Genomic DNA, 14,492 nt, shown 5'->3' with positions numbered 1-14,492 from the left:
CTTGGTATCTGTGCTCCGACTTTAGGTTCCCCAGTCTAGAAGAGCAGTCTTAGGGTAGGGAGAAGTTTCTTCCAGAATATGAACATGAAAAACTGGTGGGAATAGGGACACTGTATATGGTTAATGTAATATCTGTTATTCTAAGTAAAAAACTTTTAGGGAATTGAATATGATCATCTTTCAATTTTAGTGGATTTTGTATGTTGCTTTCTAAAGTGATTCCTGTCAGTTTACATCCATGAGTAATTATTAGGAATTACCACTTTTTTTCATGCATTTACCATTATGTTTTTCAATATGTAGCTATTTAATGTTTAAATTTGCATTCCTCTAGTTAATACTGGGATTTCTTAATTATTTTTTTCTGTTTATTACATATTAATTTTCTTGTAATTGCCTTTTTCTCATTTATATTCCTGTCTCATATGCTTGTAGTGCTAAGTGATTTATTTTTTTAAAAAACTTATTTATTGGAATCCTGGTATTTTAGATATTAGCCATTTGTGATTTGAATGATAAATAACATCTTTCAGTTTGTGACTTTTTTTGTTACATACATACTTTTATAATGCCAAATATTTTTACTTTAATATAGACATATTTACCTGTTTTCTATTGTTGTGATTCTGGTGTCCTATTTAATATTATAATTTACATTGAGTTTATAATGACAGCCACCTTATTTATCCTTTTTGGAAGATTATTATCAAAACTATTCTATGAACACAAAAATATTTTTATTTCTCTCCATTTCTCTGGACACGAATATGGAAGCAATCAGGCTGGGAGATCCCTCATAAAATCTTGGTCTCTTGTTAGGTTGCAGTTAAAATGTCAGGCAGGGCTGGTCATCTTAAGTATTGTTGGAGGATCATCTTGTAAAGGAGTTCATTCACATGCCTTGGTAACGAGTCTGGCATTTGGCAGGAGGCTCAGTTCTTCAGATAGTCCTTTCTGAGGGTTACTAGACTATCCTTACAAGATGTATTCTTACTTCCCCCAAGAGAGTAATCTAGGAGGATAGGGCAGAACTTAATGTCTTTTGTGTCCTAGCCTTTGGAGTTTCCCTCATCCCTGTTCATGGTATGAAGAGACCATTTTAGTCTTCTCTTTTCTGTGTTTTTACCCACTTTTCCAATTCTCTGAGCATTGGCTGGGAGATAGAGTTAAATTCATTCTGAAACCACCTAGAATTAGCACAGAGGTTAACTTCAGGTTAAGCATTCAATCCCACAAGATTACTCCTTTCTTATCCTTTTCAGGTGTTGATTGTAAATCATGGCCACCTATACTTTGACTTATTAGTTATGCATAGAGGGTTCCCTCTTCCCTATCCTTAGGTTTAGTAATATGTTAGAATGGTTCACAGTCCTTAGGAATCCACCTTGCTTATGTTTATTGGTTTATCATAGAGGATGTTTTAATGAGTATTGGTGAATAGCTATATAAAGGTACAGGGTAGGATCCAAAAATATATCAGAACCCAGTATCTTCTGTCCTGTGGAATTAGTGTCACTCTCTGAGCACATAGATGCCTTCACATTCCCTAAGCTCTCTCAACCCTGTAATTTTTCTTTCTTAAAAATATTAAAGTGTGTATGTCTGTCTGCCTGTCTCTGTGATGTCTGTGAGTATGCACAGGAGTGTAGGTGCCAGTGGAGGCAGGAAGAAAGTATCATATCCCTTAGAGCTGGAGTTAATAGCTAATTGTGAACCACTGGAAATGGATGCTGGGAATTGAAGTTTGGTCCTCTGCAAGAGCAATATGTGTTCTTAACTGCTAAACCATCTCTTTTGCCCACCTTTTCTATATAGGTATGATTGATTAAATCTTTGGTTGTTAATTTATATTCCCCCCTTTATTGATGTAACTAACTGTCTTATTAAATAAGAAACACAGAAACAATGTAAAGGAGAAAGCCGAGAGGTCAGAGCTCAGAGCTAAAATCTCACCCTTCCTCCTGCTGTCCCAGCTTCGCGAAAGAGACCTACTTCCTGTCTGTTCGTTTTTTTTATAGTATGTTGTTCTGCCTTCTCATTGGTTGTAAACCCAAACACATGACTGCCTCGTCACTGTCTGAATGTACAGCCCCCTAGGTCTTAAAGGCATATGTCTCCAATGCTGGCTGTATCCCTGAACACACAGATATCTATGGGATTAAAGGCGTGTGCCACCACCGCCACACTCTTGCTATGGCTCTAATAGCTCTGACCCCCGGACAACTTTATTTATTAACATACAATCAAAATAATATTTCAGTACAATTAGATTACCACCACATTTCCCCTTTTCTATTTTAATAAAAAGAAAAAAAACAACAAACAAAAGAAAAACTATATACAAAAGTACAATAACTATATACAATATATACAAGTAATAAATACCTAAACAGGTATTTGACAAATCAGAGAAAATAATTCCATTATCTATCCTATTTTGGTAATTCCAAGATGTATCTAATGTACTTTCTATCCTAATTAATTTTCAACTATAACTAACTAATCTTCAACCATAACTAACTAATCTTCAACTCCCTCAGAGACCCAAGAAGGGAATAATATTAGCTAACAAAAATAAAAACAGGAAGTGCATGCAAGCAACTTCCAAAAAATTTGTGAGTTGACAGAAACAGCCAGCTGCCTGGGCAGTCACCTGAGGTTTCTCCGAAGTGTTGGGGCATCATCTTCAGCCTATAGGCTTAGTGTATCTGACAGACTCATTTGTGATGTAGGATGTACACAAGGTCAACAGTTCAACCTCACATTGGGTGAGAGCAGTCCACGTACCAGAAACACCTGAATTCTACTAGTGTCCTGTCATGATTCAGGATTTTAAATTCTGGAAATTGTTGACAGTTTTTAAATTTAGCTGTCCATTCTTCTTGGCTGTGTATATATGGCTTCATCTCAGCATCCCCTTCTTCTCCACATCCCTCTATTAAATGCCAGTCTACTTTTGAGAGGCATGAGCTTTCAGCTGCTGTTCCATTGTACAACAGAATCCATCGGCCCTCTGCCTGTTAAGCTGCCTTCGAAGAAAAGGGCACTGTACCTTTTCCGGATGCGAAGGCCACTTCAGGGATAGTGCCATATTGTCCTGGCCTCAGAAGATGCCTTTTGATAAAGCCATAACCACACTTGTTTTGGCAAGAATCAGTAGTCCCTTGTTTCGTGATCTGTCTGTCCATTTTGTCCTGTTGATTCGAGGATACTTTGTTGTCCAGTGGCTAACTTTTGCCAAAATGAAAGTTGACTCCATATGCAGTTTCTTCAATGCCCATATTTTCTCTAAAGTAGATTGGTACTGCCAGGAGCCGACATGTCTCAAAAAAGAAAAATTTTCTAAGTTATTAAAACATTTTAAATGCCATATTCTGTAGATCTCTGAAGGGTTTGAAGATGACCTGTCTAAAACATCTCTGCTCAATTTTTAAAACATATCTAATATGACTACAAGTTCTATGATAATGTCTAACTACTAGCTTTCATTTCTTTATATCCTAATAGTTGATAATAATAACATTCAAGGATCAGAAATTTGCATTACATTGTTCAATGAATGGTATAAATACAATTAGAAATATACATATAGCATTTTCTAACAATATCAGTTTTAAATTTGTATACAATATAAAACAATCCAATTCAATGTAAAGTATTTAAAATTAGTAATTGTCTTTTTCTTTTCTTTCTTTTTTTTTCTTTTTTTCTTTTTTTAAACAAGAACCTTAAATCTAATCTTCTTTGCTTAGCCTTTTTTCTAACCCTTGACAATAACTTGTAACCAACCCCCCTAAACACTGAAAATTATCCCAGAACCAAAACCCATTAAAAAGACCAAAAAACCACCCGCCCCACACCACCTCTTTGGGAATGTGGGCGTCGTATTCTTAAAATTGCTTCCTGCTGGGTATGGGCGAAGTTTTCTTTATCCTGAAAGAAAAATTTTAGGTTAATTGTCAAATTCTAGGAGAGGTAACTATATCCTTCATTATCTAGTCTGTGTATAATGCCAAAGTTCAGGGTTTATCTCAAGTCCTTATTCAAGTAGTCTTTGAGACTGGATCATCTCAGCTAGTCATCTCAAAATTGCTCTGAGCACCTTGTAGTTCAAAGCTGATCTGTGGATGATGTTTGTCAGCTTAATGATATTATTATTGTCCACGTGGAATTGTTGTTGTTGTGGGGCCCCATCTTCTTTCTGGAGACTTCAGTTGATGTTAGGCCTGGCCGTGATTTCCTGCAGAAAACTGATAAGAGACTCGAACACAAAATCATATATATGCAGCTAGCCTTTTTTCTAGAATTAGTTAGTACTCTATGTGACCATTCATATCTTAACAAAGTTTAAAATGTGTATATATATATATATATATATATATATATATATATATATTAATCTTGTAAATTTTGATATAAAATTTATACTTTAAGAAAAGTTTAAAGAATCAGAATAGAATCAAAAGAGTTGAGATTAGTAATAGAATAGTCCCTTAATTAATTTTGCTTTTGTCCTGTACCATAGCAGAAGATGGCTCTTATTCTGGCATGATACAGGGAGTTTGCATTTTCCTTTTAACAACATGCTTGATTTTAAAGAAGGAGAGAGCCATTCTCCAACTCCAAAGTCAGCTTTAAATTTTAATTGAACTGGGACTATTAGAAAACCAATAGTGTTAAATCTTTAGAGAAAAGCAGAAACAAACATTTAGGAAGACATAAAAATTTTTTAGATAATATATATACACATACACCGTTTCACTCTGTTTCTTGGGATAGATAATTTGTCCCTTTTCTTTAGTTGTCTCATTTGTCCAGTGTTCTTCAAATTCCTTAACCTTCATTCTCCTAAAAGACAAAAACAAAAACCTTTCTCCAAGACTAATTTTGGGGATGTTTCCTTTTGACAAGTTATTATCTGATTAAATGTAAAGGCATGTGTTATTGATACCAGTTAGTTTAAATTGGATGTTCATGCTGGTTGATGAACTATCACCTCCTCTAATTAAGAGGTCTCTCTTGTTCAAATCGAACCTTTATCAATTTTGATGGTACCCACAGCTTATCTTCTCCTGTAGAAACAAAAGCAAAACCTCGTCCGCAATGTAATACATACCCTGGTTTCCATTCTGAGGTCAGCACATCCTTAAAGTATATAGGCTGATTTAATTCTGTAGTTTTTTTCTATTATCCAATGTCTCTCTGCAGCTGTTGTTCCTTTCTCATTGGCATTCAGAAAATTCAAAGTTAGAAGAGCATTATGCAGTCTATTTCTGGGGGTTTTTGTTACCCATTTCTGTTTATTTAGCATATCCTTTAGAGTTCTGTTTGATCTTTCTATAACTGCTTGACCTGTAGGATTATGTGGTATGTCTGTAATATGCTTTATATTGTAATAAGCAAAAAACTGTTTCATTTTAACAGAGACATATGATGGAGCATTGTCAGTTTTGATTTGTGCAGGTATACCCATGATGGCCATAACTTCTAGCAAATGAGTGATTACAGAATCAGCTTTTTCAGAACTCAAAGCAGTTGCCCATTGAAATCCTGAATAATTATCGATAGTGTGGTGTACATATTTCAATTTTCCAAATTCTGCAAAGTGAAACACGTCCATCTGCCAGATTTCATTTCTCTGAGTACCCTTTGGGTTACATCCTGCTGGTAATGGCGTTTGATTGTAGAAGGAACAAGTACGACATTTCTTTACTATTTCTTTGGCTTGTTGCCAGGTTATGGAAAAATCCTTTTTTAAACCTTTACTATTAACGTGATGTTTTTTATGAAATTCCGAGGCCTCCAGCACATTTCCTATCAATAATTTATCAATCTCATCATTGCCTTGTGCTAGAGGGCCTGGCAGACCAGTATGGGATCGAATGTGAGTTATATATAAAGGATGATTCCTTTTCCTGATTGTATCTTGTAATTGAATAAATAGTGAAGTTAATTCTGAAGCATCAGGGATAAATTCTGCAGTCTTAATATGTAACACCACTCTTTCATCATACTGAGAGTCAGTTACTATGTTGAGAGGTTCTGAAAAATCCATTAATACCAACAGAATAGCATACAATTCTGATTTTTGAACTGAATTATACGGACTTTGAACCACTTTACTTAAATTTTCTGATTTGTAACCTGCCTTTCCTTCTTTGTTGGCATCTGTATAAAATGTACGAACTCCAGATATGGGTTTTTGCCGTACAATTCGAGGCAAGATCCAATCAGCTCTCTTTATAAGATCAATTCTATTGTTTTTGGGATATTTGCTGTTAATTTCTCCCAAGAAATTACTGCAAGCTCTTTGCCAAGGTTTACTTTCTGTCCATAATTTTTTAATGTCCTCCTTAGTTAATGGTACGACAATTTCTGCTGGGTCTATGCCTGCTAATTGACGAAGTCTCAGTTTTCCTTTATAAATCAAGTCAGAGATTTTTTCCACATAAGTTTTTAATTTTTTATTTGGTTTATTTGGTAAAAATATCCATTTCAATATAATATCTTCCCTCTGCATTAATATTCCAGTAGGAGAACGCCTAGAAGGTAAAATAACGAAAATGCAATCCAGCTTTGGATCAATACGATCCACGTGTCCTTCATGCACTTTCTTTTCTACCAAGGCCAATTCTTTCTCAGTTTCAGGTGATAATTCTCTTGGACTATTTAAGTCCTTGTCACCTTCTAAGGTTCTGAACAAATTAGTACAATTAGATTACCACCACACCCCTTTCAAAAGGATGAGTGTAGTCAGAAGATTTCCTGTGTCCCACCTGGCCCGTAGTCAGGACAAATCTCTCACCCACAGTCCCGCAGCCTTTTATAAAATAATCACACAGAGGCTTAAATTAATTATAACTGCTTGGCCATTAGCTCAGGCTTATTACTAACTAGCTCTTAGGTTTAATTTAACCCATAATTCTTATTTATGTTTAGCCACATGGCTTGGTACCTTTTCTCAGTTCTGCCTTGTCATCTTGCTTCCTCTGTGTCTTTCTGGCATCTCCTGACTCAGCCGTCCTCTTCCCAGAATTCTCCTTGTCTGCTTATCCCGCCTATACTTCTGCCTGGCTATTGGCCAATCAGCATTTTATTTATCAACTAATTAGAGCAACACACATTCACAGCACACAGAACAACCTTCCACAGCAGGTGAGGATGATGAGGGGTTAAAAGTAATAACCTTGAAACCATATATTAGCCTGTTTTGTAACAAATTTGCATTATGGAGCTGTCTAGGTAGGGACCCTAGCCACCAATCATCTGATTAGCATACACAAGTCCCATCACTCTGAGAATTTTAGGGATCTTAGAAACTTTATGTTAGGAATGAGTACCGATACAAATACAAGAAAAGATGCTGCTACCAACCAGGAATTTACAAGTGTTTTGTGCTAGAAACCTTTGAGCTTGGGATGAAGATCACAGAGGTATTTAATATTGAACCACAGGCTTTAGTACTGGAGTGTGAAGATCACTGGCAGCTATCTACTAGACTGTAATAATTATAGTCTGATGTATTCTAATGAACAATCTATAGTTCTTTCATATTTAGGTCTTTTTTTCTCCACCTGGAATAGAGTGTATGTATTTGATGCTAAGTAGGAAATTTTGTTTTACTATACTTTCAACGGTATAATGTTTATTGAAAATCTGTTACCATTGTTAATATACATAGATTTGTTTTGGGGGTCTTTGTGTACTTCTCTGCTGTGATCTGAATGTTTGACTTTCCTCCAATTTGTATATTGAAGCCATATAATTCTGGTGTAACATAGGGCTTTTATAAGTTAACTAGGTTATTAAGTGTAGCTGGAGAGTTTCTCTCCAGCTCCCACCAAGCCCGGAGCCCACTTATAAAATAAACACACCGACTCTTATATTATTTAAACTTCTCGGCCATTAGCTCAGGTCTACCATTGTCTAGCTCTTACTCTTACACTAAGCCCATTTCTGCTAATCTATATGTTGCCATGTGTTCTGTGGCTTTACCTGTTGTCTCTAAATGATGCTCCCTGGACAGCAGCTGGTGTCTTTTTCCCCTGCCTTCCTGTCCTTTTCCTTTCTCCTCTTTGCTAGTCCCGCCTATGCTTCCTGCCTGGCTACTGGCCAATCAGTGTTTTATTTATCAAACAATCATCCACAGCAATTAAGTGCAGTCTTCATGAGTGGAATTGTTGATGTTATAAAAGAAACCTCAGAATCTAGATAGCTCCTTTTATCATATGAGGCAGAGCAAGTAGGGGACAGATATGGACAATAGTTCTTTGGTGGACATTGAATCTGTTCTTGTCTTGATATTAAACTTCTGAACTCCAAGACTATGAAAATGAGTAAGGTTTTTCCTCCTATCTTTATAAGCTATTTAGTTTTTATTTATTATAGCTGTCCTGACAGACTTACTCCTTTACCTTGCTTTTTTCTTTCTTTTTGTTTTGTGTGCATATAATTTTTTATCTTGATATAGGAGTCTCACTATATAGTCCTGGTTGTTCTGAAACTCACTATGTAGTCCAGGCTGGCCTTGAACTCAGAGATTAGCCTATGTCTGCCTCCCAAGTGCTGGAATTAAGGTGTGTGCCACTACATTTGCTAGTACTACTTTATAGCAAGTAGTAATCTGAGCTTTCTTTTCATGTTTGACTTGCTACTCTCTTGTTTCTAAAAGACATTAAAAGAGGAATAATTAAATACATCTATAAATCCTTCCTGGATTATAGTTTTCCAGGTTCTATGAAAAATCCTGTTGAAATCTTGCTTTATAAAGAATATGTAAATAGCCCTGTTTCACTAAGAAAGTAAAGAGTGAAGATTTGTGAAATACAGGTATATTAAAAAATGTCTACATCATCATTACCTGAATGTCACTGTTACTAGCATCTGGAATCCTTAAAGATTTGGCACTATAGAAATAATTTTTTTTTACATAAGTAAGAATAAATTAACTTATATAATTATATTCACATTGCAAACCTCTGGGGGGAACAAAACAAAAAACTAACTTAACCTCAGGAAAAGAATCAGGTTGTGAACTGAGCAGGTACTAGACAGGGGTCTGATGGTACTTTTTATTGTAGACCTTTTTAATGTTTGAGTTTTGACAAGTGGACATAGGACCTGTTTAATCAATTATAATTTAAACCTTGTTTTGACACCACACAAATTTAGACTAAGTTCTTAACTACTGGCCTATAGCACAATCTTACTAACAGCATATAAATCCATTATTTTTCTTTATAGGATAATCCTTTTCCAGCCAAGTTTTATACTTTATATTCTAGAACTGTTTTGTATAGTTCTTTTCCACATAGCACTGTCTCATATTTGTGTTTTTCCTGTATCTTCTTCATATTCATCTTAAAGAATCAGTTTGTGTCAGCTTTTTCCAGATTAAGTTAGGTTTTTGACCTCCCTGTGTATTTTCCTATTACTCTTACCACATTGTATTTAATGATTGATTTCCTTATTGTCTGTACACACAGCCACCAAAAGACTTGCTTTAGTCTATTTTTTAAAACTATTTTTACCTATAGAAGAGAGGTCACACTTCAAATAGCCTACAGTCTTTAGTGGAGACAGATGTTCAGGAATACAGTATAATAAATGAGGTAATACAGTAGATAAGAGCTCTATTTTCAGAGGAAGTCTTTGACATGAGTAGTGATGATGGAAGTCCAGATGGAAGCATTTTGACAGGTTTTGCTTAAAGCAGTAAATACCGTGTAGAGGATATTGAGGAGTCATGACTTGTGGTAAATAGGGGAGAAAAAGAACAATGGGCAGATCGTGACAGGTCTAATTGGGAAAGTTACATATTACCTTATAAGGAGAGTTAGGCTTTTGAGTGCCCTTGAACAGATTTAATGTGATCAGTCAGTGCAAAATGAGTACTTTTATACTTGGCATAGGGTCCATTAGAAAAGAGGGAGGTAAGAGATGGAGGCACCTGATAAGATATTTTATATTGCAAAGTATGGTGTTGAATAAGGTATTAAATAGCCAGCCATAGTTGAAGCATGTTTTGGCCATGTGGTTCACAGCCTAGATTTTGCTGTTACTCTGTTAATAGAATTCTTAATCATTTAAAAAGATAATTTATATGTTAGTGAAATCATTGACAAGTTCATTCCAGATATAATTGACTGTGTCTTGTTCTAGCTGTATTATGTTTATTCTGAAAAATCTTTGCTTTATTTTGTTTGATCCACTAACATAATGCTTACTATGTACAATGATTATCATTGATCATTTTCTGTTTTTTTTTCTTCAGTAAAAGTTTCTTATGTTTTATGCTCAAGGAACTGAGTCTTTAGCGGTCCAACTGTTTGTCTATATCACATGATTAGTTAAATGAATTCCATAGGGGCAGCCTTTTAAATCTTGTGAGTAGCAAAGTTGTTAATACCTATGAGGCACTTTGTATGGTAAGAGGTATTTGTGGGGCAATATTGCTTGAAAGCTGCATTTAAAATCTGGCTTTAGTTTCTTTAAGCTATATTTTTCTCTTCTATGAATTGTATTTGTCTGTTTAGGTTGTCATAACAAAGTACAGACTGGGTGTACAACAATTCTGAAAGCTGAATGTTTGAGATTGAGATACCAGTACCATAGTTTGGGAGCCCTACCTCCCTCTTTCCTGGTTTCTTGCTTTGTTTGTATGTAGTGAAGAGAATATAAAAGAGCAAATTTGGTTGTGTTTATTCTTTTAAGGGCCCTATTTCCATCACAAGGACCTTACTCTCCTGACCTCATCTAATCCTAGTTCTCTCCCAAACGCTCTATTTCCAAATACATTACACTGAGGATTAGGGCTTCAATATAGACACATTCAGTCTACAACACTGTCTTATGTTGCCCTTATGGTAATTTAATGGAAAGGATTAACTTCTGTGTCTCTAACAGAAGAAGTGATATAATTAGTTTATTACAATTATTTCCCCTTGGCATAAATTTTACTTATGTGGTGCTGGAAGAAAGTTGTTCTTTGATAGTGAGTCTATGATAACATTAGTTACCAAGGGAAATAGAGGAAGAAGAGCAAAGTTGCAGATGTGGTCTTGAGATGTTTCTTTCACTGCACCATTAGGTTTATAGGTATGTACTAATGATGCTAAGTAGAATAAAGTAGCTTTAATGTTGTTTAGACATACAGAACCTTCAATCTCAACTTCAGTGATGGGTGTTTTTGTGAGCTTGGGGAAGCAGAAGTATCATTTAGATAATTGTCTATAGATAATACTAATCTATTTTGATAGATTTTGAGTAGTTCTATTTCAGATATTTTGGATCCTAAGCATATTTTGGTATTTTAAAATCAGTGCATATGACTTGTTTTTACTTTCTGGTCTTTGCATTTGACTTTCTGTTCTCTAAGTTAGTTAGAGGCTCATTTTCTTAGCCTTTCTGGAACTGTGAAGAAACTCTGTTCTTGCATAGTTGGCAATTATTGTCTCCACATTTACTTTATAGAGTCCTCTTTGGTGGAACCCACAGGAGGAGAGGAAGCACAGGATTCATAAGATGGCGGGCGGGTGAGTGACTGAGAATTTGGGGTAGAACTTGATAGTGGTTCCTTTTATAATAGTAGGAATAAAACATTTGACCATTCCATCGTCTGAGTGAAAACTAAAAGGACAATAGATGGTACTAGGCTTTTTAATGTAAATTTTATCAGTAGTTTACATGGAATACCTAGTTTGCCACCTTTCCTATGATTTTCTCCCATTTCATAATGGCATGGCATAGAGACAGTAGTTTGGAACAACAGTGAGCAAGCAGTATTTACCAGTGGAGATGTTTGCTTGGGGAGGGTGGTCCAAGATGAATCATTCCACTGGGGGTTGGACTTTCTTTCCTGTTTAATAAAAATTCAGTTCTTTAGTATAAATATATTTTAAATGTTTTAAGCAAATAAGCTTCTAGAACCACAGAATTCAAACTTGACTAAAAATACAAAAGTCTCTTAATTTATATGAACCAAAAATAGTTACGACATTCAGAAGGAAAATATCAGTTTTTTTATACATATAAGTTGATAAGTGATTTTGAACAGGTGATGTAAACCAAGATGAAGAGGCAGTAAATAGTCATGGAAGGAGAGGTGCCTGTAAGAGTGAAAACTCTAGTAGGTCTGTCTGTAGCAAATATTCTAGTTCTCGTTGTTAAAATAACATGAAATTGTGCACTACTCTGGTTTACTCATGAATTTCTGAATTTTTCTGTGTACATCATAGAGTGGTTCTTTTGTAAAATGGGGTTGATTGTAGTACTGAAGTGGAAAATGTTTCTAGGAGCGTTTCCCAACTTGAACCTTGCTCCTTCAGTCTCCTGTAATCCAAGCCTTTTCCTAGCCTGACAAAGGAGAGCTCTAGGAACTTTGAAAAGAGTAGGCACAGTGAAGTATTGATATGAATATTTTACACTTAATTGGAGTGATTGAAAATTCAGATGATTTGCACATAGTAAATTTGAAAAACTGACTTCTCTTGGGGGTGGGTAGGGTGCATTATTTTAGAGAAGCAAGCTTTTTGAGTCTGATCCTTAGGTCCAACCCGTTTCGTGTGGGAAGGGCACTAACACTGTTTTGGTCCTCTCTCATGTTAGTGTCTGTATCTGTAAATTCCCTTACTAGAGTGAGCTTGTGAGGACTAACTAGCATTCTTTTTTTTTTTTTTTTTTTTTTTTTTTGGTTTTTCGAGGCAGGGTTTCTCTGTGTAGCTTTGCGCCTTTCCTGGAGCTCACTTGGTAGCCCAGGCTGGCCTCGAACTCACAGAGATCCGCCTGGCTCTGCCTCCCGAGTGCTGGGATTAAAGGCGTGCGCCACCACCGCCCGGCTCGACTAACTAGCATTCTTAATGACAGTATACAAAAGATGACCTGAAAGAAGCGTGGAGAGACAAAATGGGCTTTCTAAAGAGCTCATAGTGGAGGGACACTGGAAAAATTGTTACTTTTAGACTTGAAAGGCTTTTGCCTTATAATGAAATCATTTTATAATAATTTTATTCCTTTGCTCTACTCATACTTAGTGAACCCATAATACTAGACTGATTTTTTTTTGCTAGATATGTAAAAATGCCTAATTAGTAGAGATGGTCAACAACTTCAACTTTAATTTCTGAATACATTTGGCTAGCTGATAGGTTGTTTGCTTTTCTAATCAGGCTAGCTAATCCCTAGGTTTGTGCTTAGGACAAGAAAAGACTTACGTGAACTGCAATGTTTGAGAGTTAGCACAGCACAAATTAATGAACTTCTTACTATTAACACTTTTGAGTATATTTATTTAGTATTATGGTTTAACAATATTCATGTAACAACGTTGTAAAGTATTTGCTATTTGCTAGTGCTATGCAGTGCTGTCTAGTGGTTCCTTTCCCATTGGTGATTACCCAGAAGCATGTGTCCATGACTTGATTGAGCAGGGCAGTTTAGAAAGGAGACAGACCTGTAAGGTAAATTACTGTTTGGCATACACTGAATGGAATTGGGTAGCCGGAAGAGGACAAGAGCTGTTAACTGTGCTGGAATGACAGATAGAGAGGTTGTGTCTTAAATTGTGTCTTCTTTCCCTTACTAACTTTAAAATTAGCTTATAAAACCATGGGTTCCATACTACTGGCTTGCTTCTTGGGTGTGCAGAAGCTTTGTAACTTGATGTGATCTCATCTGTCAGTTCTTGGTGGTGGTGTAGAGGTCTTTCACTTCCTTGATTATGTTTATTTTTAGTTATTTTATTATTTTTGAAGCTTCTGTGCATGGAGTCATTTTTGTGATTTCTTTCTCAAGATCATGTTCATTATTAATATGTAGAAAAACTAGTATTTTTTTTTTTTTTTTTTTGGTTTTCCGAGTCAGGGTTTCTCTGTGTAGCTTTGTGCCTTTCCTGGAACTCACTCTGTAGCCCAGGCTGGTGGAACTCACTCTGTAGCCCAGGCTGGCCTCGAACTCACAGAGATCCGCCTGCCTCTGCCTCCCGAGTGCTGGGATTAAAGGCGTGTGCCATCACCGCCCGGCAAAACTAGTATTTTTTGACTGCTATTTTGTTGAAACAGCTTATGAGATCAGCATCTTTAGTGTGTTTAAAGCATAGGATTTTATCATCTGCAAATAGGAATAATCTGAGTTTTTCCTTTCCTCTTTGTGTGTCTCTTATTTTTCTTGCCTTACCTCTCTGGCTGAGATGTTAAAGCATTGTACTGAGTAAGTGTGTGGAGAGTGGATACCCTTGTCTTGGTCCTGATTTTAGAGGAAATACTTGCATTTTCCCCTGTTTAGTGTAATGTTGGCTGTATGTTTGCTGTATATACTCTACATTATGTTAAAAGGTATGTTCTTTCTATTCCTAGTTTCTTTGGGGATTTTTATTATAAAAGGATATTAACGTTTGTGGATGGCCTTTTCTGTATTGAGATGATAATGTGATTTCAGTGAGTATTTATATGCTGTATAAGACCTATTTTATTGATTTGCATATTTTAAACCATCCA

The 14,492-nt window shown here is 35.8% G+C and overlaps 1 protein-coding gene across 6 annotated transcripts in view; it reads left to right on the top strand.

Annotated features, from left to right (window-relative positions):
• Akt3 (AKT serine/threonine kinase 3) overlaps nt 1–14,492 on the top strand; it is a 277,083-nt gene that overhangs the window by 36,664 nt on the left and 225,927 nt on the right. Inside the window, exon 2 of one of the 6 annotated variants that reach the window (XM_076548300.1) lies at nt 11,473–11,534. The exons of the other annotated variants lie outside the window; for them this stretch is intronic. The gene's annotated coding sequence lies outside the window, so the exon portion shown is untranslated. The remainder of the gene's footprint in view (nt 1–11,472; nt 11,535–14,492) is intronic. 6 annotated transcript variants of the gene reach the window in all.

This window comes from Peromyscus maniculatus, chromosome 11 (genome assembly GCF_049852395.1).
Source record: "Peromyscus maniculatus bairdii isolate BWxNUB_F1_BW_parent chromosome 11, HU_Pman_BW_mat_3.1, whole genome shotgun sequence".
Lineage (NCBI taxonomy): Eukaryota > Metazoa > Chordata > Mammalia > Rodentia > Cricetidae > Peromyscus > Peromyscus maniculatus.
This window is presented reverse-complemented; position numbering and strand designations above follow the sequence as displayed.